Here is a 17964-nt window from a genome sequence, read left to right as displayed (position 1 = left end):
CGAGTCACACACACCATTGCAATGGACAGACCCTTGTTTGATGGATCCACCATTTGAAAGGAGAGGGGTGTCCTGAAGTCCTGAAAGCCTGTAACACAACAAAGAAAGTCAATACATGTATAAAAACTGAATGATCACCTACCTTTTAGACAGGTGCAGACAGATAGACAGCGAGCCCTACACAGTGGCAGATGGATGGACCCTTGATGGACAGATGCACCATCAGGGAGGGAAAGGGTAAAGGCATCCTCGGAACCTGTAAGACAACAAAGAAAATCAATACATGTATAGAAACTGAATGATCACCTACCTGTTGTCACCTAATGGCAACCTCAGAACCTGAAAGACAACAAAGACAGTCAATACAGGTTTTGAAACGGAAAGATCACTTACCTTTTACACAGTTGCAGAACAATAGACAGTTAGCCAGACAGCTGCAGATGGACAGATTGATGGTGGCTGCATCTACGGTCATGGAGGGAGGGGCTCTGAAGGTCCTAAACCTGTAAGACAAATAAAAAAGTCAATACATGTATAAAAACAGAATGATCACCTAACTCTTACACACTTGCAGTCAGATAGATATCGAGTCACACACATAGTTGCAATGGACAGACCCTTGTTTGATGAATCCACCATTAGGAAGGAGGGGGGGTCCTGGAATCCTAAAAGCCTGTAAGACAACAAGGAAAGTCAATACATGTATAGAAACTGAATAATTACCTACCTGTTAGACAGTAGCAAACAGATAGACAGTGAGCCGTACATAGTTGCAGATGGATGGACCCTTGATTGACAGATGCACCATCAGGGAGGGAAGGGGTAAAGGCATCCTCGGAACCTGTAAAACAACAAGGAAAGTCAATACATGTATAGAAACTGAATAATTATCTACCTGTTAGACAGGTGCAGACAGATGGACAGCGAGCCCTACACAGTGGCAGATGGATGGATGCTTGATGGACAGATGCACCATCAGGGAGGGAAGAGGTAATGGCAACCTCAGAAACTGAAAGACAACAAAGACAGTCAATACAGGTTTTGAAACGGAAAGATCACTTACCTTTTACACAGTTGCAGAACAATTGACAGTGAGCCAGACACAGCTGCAGATGGACAGATTGATGGTGGCTGGATCTACGGTCAGGGAGTGAGTGGCTCTGAAGGTCCTAAACGTGTAAGACAAAAAAAAAACGTCAATACATGTATAGAAATTGATTGATGACCAAACTCTTACACACTTGCAGTCAGATAGTAAGCGAGTCACACACACCATTGCAATGGACAGACCCTTGTTTGATGGATCCACCATTTGAAAGGAGAGGGGTGTCCTGAAGTCCTGAAAGCCTGTAACACAACAAAGAAAGTCAATACATGTATAAAAACTGAATGATCACCTACCTGTTAGACAGGTGCAGACAGATAGACAGCGAGCCCTACACAGTGGCAGATGGATGGACCCTTGATGGACAGATGCACCATCAGGGAGGGAAGGGGTAAAGGCATCCTCGGAACCTGAAAGAAAACAAAGACAATCAATACAAGTTTTGAAACAGAAAGATCACTTATCTGTTGTCACCTAATGGCAACCTCAGAACCTGAAAGACAACAAAGACAGTCAATACAGGTTTTGAAACGGAAAGATCACTTACCTTTTACACAGTTGCAGAACAATAGACAGTGAGCCAGACACAGCTGCAGATGGACAGACTGATGGTGGCTGAATCTACGGTCAGGGAGTGAGTGGCTCTGAAGGTCCTAAACGTGTAAGACAAAAACAAACGTCTATACATGTATAGAAATTGATTGATGACCAAACTCTTACACACTTGCAGTCAGATAGATATCGAGTCACACACACCATTGCAATGGACAGACCCTTGTTTGATGGATCCACCATTTGGAAGGAGAGGGGTGTCCTGAAGTCCTGAAAGCCTGTAAGACAACAAAGAAAGTCAATACATGTATAGAAACTGAATGATCACCTACCTGTTAGACAGTAGCAAACATATAGATAGTGAGCCGTACACAGTGGCAGATGGATGGACCCTTGATGGACAGATGCACCATCAGGGAGGGAAAGGGTAAAGGCATCCTCGGAACCTGTAAGACAACAAAGAAAATCAATACATGTATAGAAACTGAATGATCACCTACCTGTTGTCACCTAATGGCAACCTCAGAACCTGAAAGACAACAAAGACAGTCAATACAGGTTTTGAAACGGAAAGATCACCTACCTTTTACACAGTTGCAGAACAATAGACAGTGAGCCAGACACAGCTGCAGATGGACAGATTGATGGTGGCTGGATCTACGGTCAGGGAGTGAGTGGCTCTGAAGGTCCTAAACGTGTAAGACAAAAACAAACGTCAATACATGTATAGAAATTGATTGATGACCAAACTCTTACACACTTGCAGTCAGATAGATATCGAGTCACACACACCATTGCAATGGACAGACCCTTGTTTGATGGATCCACCATTTGGAAGGAGAGGGGTGTCCTGAAGTCCTGAAAGCCTGTAAGACAACAAAGAAAGTCAATACATGTATAGAAACTGAATGATCACCTACCTGTTAGACAGTAGCAAACAGATAGATAGTGAGCCGTACACAGTGGCAGATGGATGGACCCTTGATGGACAGATGCACCATCAGGGAGGGAAAGGGTAAAGGCATCCTCGGAACCTGTAAGACAACAAAGAAAATCTATACATGTATAAAAACTGAATGATCACCTACCTGTTAGACAGGTGCAGACAGATGGACAGCGAGCCCTACACAGTGGCAGATGGATGGACCCTTGATGGACAGATGCACCATCAGGGAGGGAAGGGGTAAAGGCATCCTCGGAACCTGAAAGACAACAAAGACAATCAATACAAGTTTTGAAACAGAAAGATCACTTACCTTTTACACAGTTGCAGAACAATAGACAGTTAGCCAGACAAAGCTGCAGATGGACAGATTGATGGTGGCTGGATGTATGGTCATGGAGGGAGAGGCTCTGAAGGTCCTAAACCTGTAAGACAATTAAAAACATCAATACATGTATAGAAATTGATTGATGACCAAACTCTTACACACTTGCAGTCAGATAGTTAGCGAGTCACACACACCATTGCAATGGACAGACCCTTGTTTGATGGATCCACCATTTGGAAGGAGAGGGGTGTCCTGAAGTCCTGAAAGCCTGTAAGAAAACAAAGAAAGTCAATACATGTATAGAAACTGAATGATCACCTACCTGTTAGAAAGTACCAAAAAAGATAGATAGTGAGCCGTACACAGTGGCAGATGGATGGACCCTTGATGGACAGATGCACCATCAGGGAGGGAAGGGGTAAAGGCATCCTCGGAACCTGTAAGACAACAAAGAAAATCAATACATGTATAAAAACTGAATGATCACCTACCTGTTAGACAGGTGCAGACAGATGGACAGCGAGCCCTACACAGTGGCAGATGGATGAACCCTTGATGGACAGATGCACCATCAGGGAGGGAAGGGGTAAAGGCATCCTCGGAACCTGAAAGACAACAAAGACAATCAATACAAGTTTTGAAACAGAAAGATCACTTACCTGTTGTCACCTAATGGCAACCTCAGAACCTGAAAGACAACAAAGACAGTCAATACAGGTTTTGAAACGGAAAGATCACTTACCTTTTACACAGTTGCAGAACAATAGACAGTGAGCCAGACAGCTGCAGATGGACAGATTGATGGTGGCTGCATCTACGGTCATGGAGGGAGGGGCTCTGAAGGTCCTAAACCTGTAAGACAAATAAAAAAAGTCAATACATGTATAAAAACAGAATGATCACCTAACTCTTACACACTTGCAGTCAGATAGATATCGAGTCACACACATAGTTGCAATGGACAGACCCTTGTTTGATGAATCCACCATTAGGAAGGAGGGGGGGGTCCTGGAATCCTAAAAGCCTGTAACACAACAAAGAAAGTCAATACATGTATAAAAACTGAATGATCACCTACCTGTTAGACAGGTGCAGACAGATAGACACCGAGCCCTACACAGTGGCAGATGGATGGACCCTTGATGGACAGATGCACCATCAGGGAGGGAAGGGGTAAAGGCATCCTCGAAACCTGAAAGACAACAAAGACAATCAATACAAGTTTTGAAACAGAAAGATCACTTACCTGTTGTCACCTAATGGCAACCTCAGAACCTGAAAGACAACAAAGACAGTCAATACAGGTTTTGAAACGGAAAGATCACTTACCTTTTACACAGTTGCAGAACAATAGACAGTTAGCCAGATACAGCTGCAGATGGACAGATTGATGGTGGCTGGATCTACGGTCAGGGAGTGAGTGGCTCTGAAGGTCCTAAACGTGTAAGACAAAAACAAACGTCAATACATGTATAGAAATTGATTGATGACCAAACTCTTACACACTTGCAGTCAGATAGATATCGAGTCACACACACCATTGCAATGGACAGACCCTTGTTTGATGGATCCACCATTTGGAAGGAGAGGGGTGTCCTGAAGTCCTGAAAGCCTGTAAGACAACAAAGAAAGTCAATACATGTATAGAAACTAAATGATCACCTACCTGTTAGACAGTAGCAAACAGATAGATAGTGAGCCGTACACAGTGGCAGATGGATGGACCCTTGATGGACAGATGCACCATCAGGGAGGGAAAGGGTAAAGGCATCCTCGGAACCTGTAAGACAACAAAGAAAATCAATACATGTATAAAAACTGAATGATCACCTACCTGTTAGACAGGTGCAGACAGATAGACACCGAGCCCTACACAGTGGCAGATGGATGGACCCTTGATGGACAGATGCACCATCAGGGAGGGAAGGGGTAAAGGCATCCTCGAAACCTGAAAGACAACAAAGACAATCAATACAAGTTTTGAAACAGAAAGATCACTTACCTGTTGTCACCTAATGGCAACCTCAGAACCTGAAAGACAACAAAGACAGTCAATACAGGTTTTGAAACGGAAAGATCACTTACCTTTTACACAGTTGCAGAACAATAGACAGTTAGCCAGATACAGCTGCAGATGGACAGATTGATGGTGGCTGGATCTACGGTCAGGGAGTGAGTGGCTCTGAAGGTCCTAAACGTGTAAGACAAAAACAAACGTCAATACATGTATAGAAATTGATTGATGACCAAACTCTTACACACTTGCAGTCAGATAGATATCGAGTCACACACACTATTGCAATGGACAGACCCTTGTTTGATGGATCCACCATTTGGAAGGAGAGGGGTGTCCTGAAGTCCTGAAAGCCTGTAAGACAACAAAGAAAGTCAATACATGTATAGAAACTGAATGATCACCTACCTGTTAAACAGTAGCAAACAGATAGATAGTGAGCCGTACACAGTGGCAGATGGATGGACCCTTGATGGACAGATGCTCCATCAGGGAGGGAAGGGGTAAAGGCATCCTCGGAACCTGTAAGACAACAAAGAAAATCAATACATGTATAGAAACTGAATGATCACCTACCTGTTGTCACCTAATGGCAACCTCAGAACCTGAAAGACAACAAAGACAGTCAATACAGGTTTTGAAACGGAAAGATCACTTACCTTTTACACAGTTGCAGAACAATAGACAGTTAGCCAGACAGCTGCAGATGGACAGATTGATGGTGGCTGCATCTACGGTCATGGAGGGAGGGGCTCTGAAGGTCCTAAACCTGTAAGACAAATAAAAAAGTCAATACATGTATAAAAACAGAATGATCACCTAACTCTTACACACTTGCAGTCAGATAGATATCGAGTCACACACATAGTTGCAATGGACAGACCCTTGTTTGATGAATCCACCATTAGGAAGGAGGGGGGGTCCTGGAATCCTAAAAGCCTGTAAGACAACAAGGAAAGTCAATACATGTATAGAAACTGAATAATTACCTACCTGTTAGACAGTAGCAAACAGATAGACAGTGAGCCGTACATAGTTGCAGATGGATGGACCCTTGATTGACAGATGCAACATCAGGGAGGGAAGGGGTAAAGGCATCCTCGGAACCTGTAAAACAACAAGGAAAGTCAATACATGTATAGAAACTGAATAATTATCTACCTGTTAGACAGGTGCAGACAGATGGACAGCGAGCCCTACACAGTGGCAGATGGATGGATGCTTGATGGACAGATGCACCATCAGGGAGGGAAGAGGTAATGGCAACCTCAGAAACTGAAAGACAACAAAGACAGTCAATACAGGTTTTGAAACGGAAAGATCACTTACCTTTTACACAGTTGCAGAACAATAGACAGTGAGCCAGACACAGCTGCAGATGGACAGATTGATGGTGGCTGGATCTACGGTCAGGGAGTGAGTGGCTCTGAAGGTCCTAAACGTGTAAGACAAAAAAAAAACGTCAATACATGTATAGAAATTGATTGATGACCAAACTCTTACACACTTGCAGTCAGATAGTAAGCGAGTCACACACACCATTGCAATGGACAGACCCTTGTTTGATGGATCCACCATTTGAAAGGAGAGGGGTGTCCTGAAGTCCTGAAAGCCTGTAACACAACAAAGAAAGTCAATACATGTATAAAAACTGAATGATCACCTACCTGTTAGACAGGTGCAGACAGATAGACAGCGAGCCCTACACAGTGGCAGATGGATGGACCCTTGATGGACAGATGCACCATCAGGGAGGGAAGGGGTAAAGGCATCCTCGGAACCTGAAAGAAAACAAAGACAATCAATACAAGTTTTGAAACAGAAAGATCACTTATCTGTTGTCACCTAATGGCAACCTCAGAACCTGAAAGACAACAAAGACAGTCAATACAGGTTTTGAAACGGAAAGATCACTTACCTTTTACACAGTTGCAGAACAATAGACAGTGAGCCAGACACAGCTGCAGATGGACAGACTGATGGTGGCTGAATCTACGGTCAGGGAGTGAGTGGCTCTGAAGGTCCTAAACGTGTAAGACAAAAACAAACGTCTATACATGTATAGAAATTGATTGATGACCAAACTCTTACACACTTGCAGTCAGATAGATATCGAGTCACACACACCATTGCAATGGACAGACCCTTGTTTGATGGATCCACCATTTGGAAGGAGAGGGGTGTCCTGAAGTCCTGAAAGCCTGTAAGACAACAAAGAAAGTCAATACATGTATAGAAACTGAATGATCACCTACCTGTTAGACAGTAGCAAACATATAGATAGTGAGCCGTACACAGTGGCAGATGGATGGACCCTTGATGGACAGATGCACCATCAGGGAGGGAAAGGGTAAAGGCATCCTCGGAACCTGTAAGACAACAAAGAAAATCAATACATGTATAGAAACTGAATGATCACCTACCTGTTGTCACCTAATGGCAACCTCAGAACCTGAAAGACAACAAAGACAGTCAATACAGGTTTTGAAATGGAAAGATCACTTACCTTTTACACAGTTGCAGAACAATAGACAGTGAGCCAGACACAGCTGCAGATGGACAGATTGATGGTGGCTGGATCTACGGTCAGGGAGTGAGTGGCTCTGAAGGTCCTAAACGTGTAAGACAAAAAAAAAAGTCAATACATGTATAAAAACAGAATGATCACCTAACTCTTACACACTTGCAGTCAGATAGATATCGAGTCACACACATAGTTGCAATGGACAGACCCTTGTTTGATGGATCCACCATTTGGAAGGAGAGGGGTGTCCTGAAGTCCTGAAAGCCTGTAAGACAACAAAGAAAGTCAATACATGTATAGAAACTGAATGATCACCTACCTGTTAGACAGTAGCAAACAGATAGATAGTGAGCCGTACACAGTGGCAGATGGATGGACCCTTGATGGACAGATGCACCATCAGGGAGGGAAAGGGTAAAGGCATCCTCGGAACCTGTAAGACAACAAAGAAAATCAATACATGTATAAAAACTGAATGATCACCTACCTGTTAGACAGGTGCAGACAGATGGACAGCGAGCCCTACACAGTGGCAGATGGATGGACCCTTGATGGACAGATGCACCATCAGGGAGGGAAAGGGTGAAGGCATCCTCGGAACCTGAAAGACAACAAAGACAATCAATACAAGTTTTGAAACAGAAAAATCACTTACCTGTTGTCAGCTAATGGCAACCTCAGAACCTGAAAGACAACAAAGACAGTCAATACAGGTTTTGAAACGGAAAGATCACTTACCTTTTACACAGTTGCAGAACAATAGACAGTGAGCCAGACACAGCTGCAGATGGACAGATTGATGGTGGCTGGATCTACGGTCAGGGAGTGAGTGGCTCTGAAGGTCCTAAACGTGTAAGACAAAAACAAACGTCAATACATGTATAGAAATTGATTGATGACCAAACTCTTACACACTTGCAGTCAGATAGATATCGAGTCACACACACCATTGCAATGGACAGACCCTTGTTTGATGGATCCACCATTTGGAAGGAGAGGGGTGTCCTGAAGTCCTGAAAGCCTGTAAGACAACAAAGAAAGTCAATACATGTATAGAAACTAAATGATCACCTACCTGTTAGACAGTAGCAAACAGATAGATAGTGAGCCGTACACAGTGGCAGATGGATGGACCCTTGATGGACAGATGCACCATCAGGGAGGGAAAGGGTAAAGGCATCCTCGGAACCTGTAAGACAACAAAGAAAATCAATACATGTATAAAAACTGAATGATCACCTACCTGTTAGACAGGTGCAGACAGATGGACAGCGAGCCCTACACAGTGGCAGATGGATGGACCCTTGATGGACAGATGCACCATCAGGGAGGGAAAGGGTAAAGGCATCCTCGGAACCTGTAAGACAACAAAGAAAATCAATACATGTATAGAAACTGAATGATCACCTACCTGTTGTCACCTAATGGCAACCTCAGAACCTGAAAGACAACAAAGACAGTCAATACAGGTTTTGAAACGGAAAGATCACTTACCTTTTACACAGTTGCAGAACAATAGACAGTTAGCCAGACACAGCTGCAGATGGACAGATTGATGGTGGCTGGATGTATGGTCATGGAGGGAGAGGCTCTGAAGGTCCTAAACCTGTAAGACAATTAAAAACATCAATACATGTATAGAAATTGATTGATGACCAAACTCTTACACACTTGCAGTCAGATAGTTAGCGAGTCACACACACCATTGCAATGGACAGACCCTTGTTTGATGGATCCACCATTTGGAAGGAGAGGGGTGTCCTGAAGTCCTGAAAGCCTGTAAGAAAACAAAGAAAGTCAATACATGTATAGAAACTGAATGATCACCTACCTGTTAGACAGTACCAAAAAAGATAGATAGTGAGCCGTACACAGTGGCAGATGGATGGACCCTTGATGGACAGATGCACCATCAGGGAGGGAAGGGGTAAAGGCATCCTCGGAACCTGTAAGACAACAAAGAAAATCAATACATGTTTAAAAACTGAATGATCACCTACCTGTTAGACAGGTGCAGACAGATGGACAGCGAGCCCTACACAGTGGCAGATGGATGAACCCTTGATGGACAGATGCACCATCAGGGAGGGAAGGGGTAAAGGCATCCTCGGAACCTGAAAGACAACAAAGACAATCAATACAAGTTTTGAAACAGAAAGATCACTTACCTGTTGTCACCTAATGGCAACCTCAGAACCTGAAAGACAACAAAGACAGTCAATACAGGTTTTGAAACGGAAAGATCACTTACCTTTTACACAGTTGCAGAACAATAGACAGTGAGCCAGACAGCTGCAGATGGACAGATTGATGGTGGCTGGATCTACGGTCAGGGAGTAAGTGTCTCTGAAGGTCCTAAACGTGTAAGACAAAAAAAAAACGTCAATACATGTATAGAAATTGACTGATGACCAAACTCTTACACACTTGCAGTCAGATAGTAAGCGAGTCACACACCATTGCAATGGACAGACCCTTATTTGATGGATCCACCATTTGGAAGGAGAGGGGTGTCCTGAAGTCCTGAAAGCCTGTAAGACAACAAAGAAAGTCAATACATGTATAAAAACTGAATGATCACCTACCTGTTAGACAGGTGCAGACAGATAGACAGCGAGCCCTACACAGTGGCAGATGGATGGACCCTTGATGGACAGATGCACCATCAGGGAGGGAAAGGGCAAAGGCATCCTCGGAACCTGTAAGACAACAAAGAAAATCAATACATGTATAGAAACTGAATGATCACCTACCTGTTGTCACCTAATGGCAACCTCAGAACCTGAAAGACAACAAAGACAGTCAATACAGGTTTTGAAACGGAAAGATCACTTACCTTTTACACAGTTGCAGAACAATAGACAGTTAGCCAGACAGCTGCAGATGGACAGATTGATGGTGGCTGCATCTACGGTCATGGAGGGAGGGGCTCTGAAGGTCCTAAACCTGTAAGACAAATAAAAAAGTCAATACATGTATAAAAACAGAATGATCACCTAACTCTTACACACTTGCAGTCAGATAGATATCGAGTCACACACATAGTTGCAATGGACAGACCCTTGTTTGATGAATCCACCATTAGGAAGGAGGGGGGGGTCCTGGAATCCTAAAAGCCTGTAAGACAACAAGGAAAGTCAATACATGTATAGAAACTGAATAATTACCTACCTGTTAGACAGTAGCAAACAGATAGACAGTGAGCCGTACATAGTTGCAGATGGATGGACCCTTGACTGACAGATGCACCATCAGGGAGGGAAGGGGTAAAGGCAACCTCAGAAACTGAAAGACAACAAAGACAGTCAATACAGGTTTTGAAACGGAAAGATCACTTACCTTTTACACAGTTGCAGAACAATAGACAGTGAGCCAGACACAGCTGCAGATGGACAGATTGATGGTGGCTGGATCTACGGTCAGGGAGTGAGTGGCTCTGAAGGTCCTAAACGTGTAAGACAAAAAAAAACGTCAATACATGTATAGAAATTGATTGATGACCAAACTCTTACACACTTGCAGTCAGATAGTAAGCGAGTCACACACACCATTGCAATGGACAGACCCTTGTTTGATGGATCCACCATTTGAAAGGAGAGGGGTGTCCTGAAGTCCTGAAAGCCTGTAACACAACAAAGAAAGTCAATACATGTATAAAAACTGAATGATCACCTACCTGTTAGACAGGTGCAGACAGATAGACACCGAGCCCTACACAGTGGCAGATGGATGGACCCTTGATGGACAGATGCACCATCAGGGAGGGAAGGGGTAAAGGCATCCTCGAAACCTGAAAGACAACAAAGACAATCAATACAAGTTTTGAAACAGAAAGATCACTTACCTGTTGTCACCTAATGGCAACCTCAGAACCTGAAAGACAACAAAGACAGTCAATACAGGTTTTGAAACGGAAAGATCACTTACCTTTTACACAGTTGCAGAACAATAGACAGTTAGCCAGATACAGCTGCAGATGGACAGATTGATGGTGGCTGGATCTACGGTCAGGGAGTGAGTGGCTCTGAAGGTCCTAAACGTGTAAGACAAAAACAAACGTCAATACATGTATAGAAATTGATTGATGACCAAACTCTTACACACTTGCAGTCAGATAGATATCGAGTCACACACACTATTGCAATGGACAGACCCTTGTTTGATGGATCCACCATTTGGAAGGAGAGGGGTGTCCTGAAGTCCTGAAAGCCTGTAAGACAACAAAGAAAGTCAATACATGTATAGAAACTGAATAATTACCTACCTGTTAGACAGTAGCAAACAGATAGACAGTGAGCCGTACATAGTTGCAGATGGATGGACCCTTGATTGACAGATGCACCATCAGGGAGGGAAGGGGTAAAGGCATCCTCGGAACCTGTAAAACAACAAGGAAAGTCAATACATGTATAGAAACTGAATAATTATCTACCTGTTAGACAGGTGCAGACAGATGGACAGCGAGCCCTACACAGTGGCAGATGGATGGATGCTTGATGGACAGATGCACCATCAGGGAGGGAAGAGGTAATGGCAACCTCAGAAACTGAAAGACAACAAAGACAGTCAATACAAGTTTTGAAACGGAAAGATCACTTACCTGTTGTCACCTAATGGCAACCTCAGAACCTGAAAGACAACAAAGACAGTCAATACAGGTTTTGAAACGGAAAGATCACTTACCTTTTACACAGTTGCAGAACAATAGACAGTGAGCCAGACACAGCTGCAGATGGACAGACTGATGGTGGCTGGATCTACGGTCAGGGAGTGAGTGGCTCTGAAGGTCCTAAACGTGTAAGACAAAAACAAACGTCTATACATGTATAGAAATTGATTGATGACCAAACTCTTACACACTTGCAGTCAGATAGATATCGAGTCACACACACCATTGCAATGGACAGACCCTTGTTTGATGGATCCACCATTTGGAAGGAGAGGGGTGTCCTGAAGTCCTGAAAGCCTGTAAGACAACAAAGAAAGTCAATACATGTATAGAAACTGAATGATCACCTACCTGTTAGACAGTAGCAAACAGATAGATAGTGAGCCCTACACAGTGGCAGATGGATGGACCCTTGATGGACAGATGCACCATCAGGGAGGGAAAGGGTAAAGGCATCCTCGGAACCTGTAAGACAACAAAGAAAATCAATACATGTATAGAAACTGAATGATCACCTACCTGTTGTCACCTAATGGCAACCTCAGAACCTGAAAGACAACAAAGACAGTCAATACAGGTTTTGAAACGGAAAGATCACTTACCTTTTACACAGTTGCAGAACAATAGACAGTGAGCCAGACACAGCTGCAGATGGACAGATTGATGGTGGCTGGATCTACGGTCAGGGAGTGAGTGGCTCTGAAGGTCCTAAACGTGTAAGACAAAAACAAACGTCAATACATGTATAGAAATTGATTGATGACCAAACTCTTACACACTTGCAGTCAGATAGATATCGAGTCACACACACCATTGCAATGGACAGACCCTTGTTTGATGGATCCACCATTTGGAAGGAGAGGGGTGTCCTGAAGTCCTGAAAGCCTGTAAGACAACAAAGAAAGTCAATACATGTATAGAAACTAAATGATCACCTACCTGTTAGACAGTAGCAAACAGATAGATAGTGAGCCGTACACAGTGGCAGATGGATGGACCCTTGATGGACAGATGCACCATCAGGGAGGGAAAGGGTAAAGGCATCCTCGGAACCTGTAAGACAACAAAGAAAATCAATACATGTATAAAAACTGAATGATCACCTACCTGTTAGACAGGTGCAGACAGATGGACAGCGAGCCCTACACAGTGGCAGATGGATGGACCCTTGATGGACAGATGCACCATCAGGGAGGGAAGGGGTAAAGGCATCCTCGGAACCTGAAAGACAACAAAGACAATCAATACAAGTTTTGAAACAGAAAGATCACTTACCTGTTGTCACCTAATGGCAACCTCAGAACCTGAAAGACAACAAAGACAGTCAATACAGGTTTTGAAACGGAAAGATCACTTACCTTTTACACAGTTGCAGAACAATAGACAGTGAGCCAGACAGCTGCAGATGGACAGATTGATGGTGGCTGGATCTACGGTCAGGGAGTAAGTGTCTCTGAAGGTCCTAAACGTGTAAGACAAAAAAAAACGTCAATACATGTATAGAAATTGACTGATGACCAAACTCTTACACACTTGCAGTCAGATAGTAAGCGAGTCACACACCATTGCAATGGACAGACCCTTATTTGATGGATCCACCATTTGGAAGGAGAGGGGTGTCCTGAAGTCCTGAAAGCCTGTAAGACAACAAAGAAAGTCAATACATGTATAAAAACTGAATGATCACCTACCTGTTAGACAGGTGCAGACAGATAGACAGCGAGCCCTACACAGTGGCAGATGGATGGACCCTTGATGGACAGATGCACCATCAGGGAGGGAAAGGGCAAAGGCATCCTCGGAACCTGTAAGACAACAAAGAAAATCAATACATGTATAGAAACTGAATGATCACCTACCTGTTGTCACCTAATGGCAACCTCAGAACCTGAAAGACAACAAAGACAGTCAATACAGGTTTTGAAACGGAAAGATCACTTACCTTTTACACAGTTGCAGAACAATAGACAGTTAGCCAGACAGCTGCAGATGGACAGATTGATGGTGGCTGCATCTACGGTCATGGAGGGAGGGGCTCTGAAGGTCCTAAACCTGTAAGACAAATAAAAAAGTCAATACATGTATAAAAACAGAATGATCACCTAACTCTTACACACTTGCAGTCAGATAGATATCGAGTCACACACATAGTTGCAATGGACAGACCCTTGTTTGATGAATCCACCATTAGGAAGGAGGGGGGGGTCCTGGAATCCTAAAAGCCTGTAAGACAACAAGGAAAGTCAATACATGTATAGAAACTGAATAATTACCTACCTGTTAGACAGTAGCAAACAGATAGACAGTGAGCCGTACATAGTTGCAGATGGATGGACCCTTGACTGACAGATGCACCATCAGGGAGGGAAGGGGTAAAGGCAACCTCAGAAACTGAAAGACAACAAAGACAGTCAATACAGGTTTTGAAACGGAAAGATCACTTACCTTTTACACAGTTGCAGAACAATAGACAGTGAGCCAGACACAGCTGCAGATGGACAGATTGATGGTGGCTGGATCTACGGTCAGGGAGTGAGTGGCTCTGAAGGTCCTAAACGTGTAAGACAAAAAAAAACGTCAATACATGTATAGAAATTGATTGATGACCAAACTCTTACACACTTGCAGTCAGATAGTAAGCGAGTCACACACACCATTGCAATGGACAGACCCTTGTTTGATGGATCCACCATTTGAAAGGAGAGGGGTGTCCTGAAGTCCTGAAAGCCTGTAACACAACAAAGAAAGTCAATACATGTATAAAAACTGAATGATCACCTACCTGTTAGACAGGTGCAGACAGATAGACACCGAGCCCTACACAGTGGCAGATGGATGGACCCTTGATGGACAGATGCACCATCAGGGAGGGAAGGGGTAAAGGCATCCTCGAAACCTGAAAGACAACAAAGACAATCAATACAAGTTTTGAAACAGAAAGATCACTTACCTGTTGTCACCTAATGGCAACCTCAGAACCTGAAAGACAACAAAGACAGTCAATACAGGTTTTGAAACGGAAAGATCACTTACCTTTTACACAGTTGCAGAACAATAGACAGTTAGCCAGATACAGCTGCAGATGGACAGATTGATGGTGGCTGGATCTACGGTCAGGGAGTGAGTGGCTCTGAAGGTCCTAAACGTGTAAGACAAAAACAAACGTCAATACATGTATAGAAATTGATTGATGACCAAACTCTTACACACTTGCAGTCAGATAGATATCGAGTCACACACACTATTGCAATGGACAGACCCTTGTTTGATGGATCCACCATTTGGAAGGAGAGGGGTGTCCTGAAGTCCTGAAAGCCTGTAAGACAACAAAGAAAGTCAATACATGTATAGAAACTGAATAATTACCTACCTGTTAGACAGTAGCAAACAGATAGACAGTGAGCCGTACATAGTTGCAGATGGATGGACCCTTGATTGACAGATGCACCATCAGGGAGGGAAGGGGTAAAGGCATCCTCGGAACCTGTAAAACAACAAGGAAAGTCAATACATGTATAGAAACTGAATAATTATCTACCTGTTAGACAGGTGCAGACAGATGGACAGCGAGCCCTACACAGTGGCAGATGGATGGATGCTTGATGGACAGATGCACCATCAGGGAGGGAAGAGGTAATGGCAACCTCAGAAACTGAAAGACAACAAAGACAGTCAATACAAGTTTTGAAACGGAAAGATCACTTACCTGTTGTCACCTAATGGCAACCTCAGAACCTGAAAGACAACAAAGACAGTCAATACAGGTTTTGAAACGGAAAGATCACTTACCTTTTACACAGTTGCAGAACAATAGACAGTGAGCCAGACACAGCTGCAGATGGACAGACTGATGGTGGCTGGATCTACGGTCAGGGAGTGAGTGGCTCTGAAGGTCCTAAACGTGTAAGACAAAAACAAACGTCTATACATGTATAGAAATTGATTGATGACCAAACTCTTACACACTTGCAGTCAGATAGATATCGAGTCACACACACCATTGCAATGGACAGACCCTTGTTTGATGGATCCACCATTTGGAAGGAGAGGGGTGTCCTGAAGTCCTGAAAGCCTGTAAGACAACAAAGAAAGTCAATACATGTATAGAAACTGAATGATCACCTACCTGTTAGACAGTAGCAAACAGATAGATAGTGAGCCGTACACAGTGGCAGATGGATGGACCCTTGATGGACAGATGCACCATCAGGGAGGGAAAGGGTAAAGGCATCCTCGGAACCTGTAAGACAACAAAGAAAATCAATACATGTATAGAAACTGAATGATCACCTACCTGTTGTCACCTAATGGCAACCTCAGAACCTGAAAGACAACAAAGACAGTCAATACAGGTTTTGAAACGGAAAGATCACTTACCTTTTACACAGTTGCAGAACAATAGACAGTGAGCCAGACACAGCTGCAGATGGACAGATTGATGGTGGCTGGATCTATGGTCAGGGAGTGAGTGGCTCTGAAGGTCCTAAACGTGTAAGACAAAAACAAACGTCAATACATGTATAGAAATTGATTGATGACCTAACTCTTACACACTTGCAGTCAGATAGATATCGAGTCACACACATAGTTGCAATGGACAGACCCTTGTTTGATGAATCCACCATTAGGAAGGAGGGGGGGTGCTGGAATCCTAAAAGCCTGTAAGACAACAAGGCAAGTCAATACATGTATAGAAACTGAATAATTACCTACCTGTTAGACAGTAGCAAACAGATAGACAGTGAGCCGTACATAGTTGCAGATGGATGGACCCTTGATTGACAGATGCACCATCAGGGAGGGAAGGGGTAAAGGCATCCTCGGAACCTGTAAAACAACAAGGAAAGTCAATACATGTATAGAAACTGAATAATTATCTACCTGTTAGACAGGTGCAGACAGATGGACAGCGAGCCCTACACAGTGGCAGATGGATGGATGCTTGATGGACAGATGCACCATCAGGGAGGGAAAGGGTAAAGGCATCCTCGGAACCTGTAAGACAACAAAGAAAATCAATACATGTATGAAAACTGAATGATCACCTACCTGTTAGACAGTAGCAAACAGTGAGACAGCGAGCCCTACACAGTGGCAGATGGATGGACCCTTGATGGACAGATGCACCATCAGGGAGGGAAGGGGTAAAGGCATCCTCGGAACCTGAAAGACAACAAAGACAATCAATACAAGTTTTGAAACAGAAAGATCACTTACCTGTTGTCACCTAATGGCAACCTCAGAACCTGAAAGACAACAAAGACAGTCAATACAGGTTTTGAAACGGAAAGATCACTTACCTTTTACACAGTTGCAGAACAATAGACAGTTAGCCAGACACAGCTGCAGATGGACAGATTGATGGTGGCTGGATCTACGGTCAGGGAGTGAGTGGCTCTGAAGGTCCTAAACGTGTAAGACAAAAACAAACGTCAATACATGTATAGAAATTGATTGATGACCAAACTCTTACACACTTGCAGTCAGATAGATATCGAGTCACACACACCACTGCAATGGACAGACCCTTGTTTGATGGATCCACCATTTGGAAGGAGAGGGGTGTCCTGAAGTTCTGAAAGCCTGTAAGACAACAAAGAAAGTCAATACATGTATAAAAACTGAATGATCACCTACCTGTTAGACAGTAGCAAACAGTAAGACAGCGAGCCCTACACAGTGGCAGATGGATGGACCCTTGATGGACAGATGCACCATCAGGGAGGGAAGGGGTAAAGGCATCCTCGGAACCTGAAAGACAACAAAGACAATCAATACAAGTTTTGAAACAGAAAGATCACTTACCTGTTGTCACCTAATGGCAACCTC

This window comes from Salminus brasiliensis, chromosome 12, assembly GCF_030463535.1.
Source record: "Salminus brasiliensis chromosome 12, fSalBra1.hap2, whole genome shotgun sequence".
Lineage (NCBI taxonomy): Eukaryota > Metazoa > Chordata > Actinopteri > Characiformes > Bryconidae > Salminus > Salminus brasiliensis.
This window is presented reverse-complemented; position numbering follows the sequence as displayed.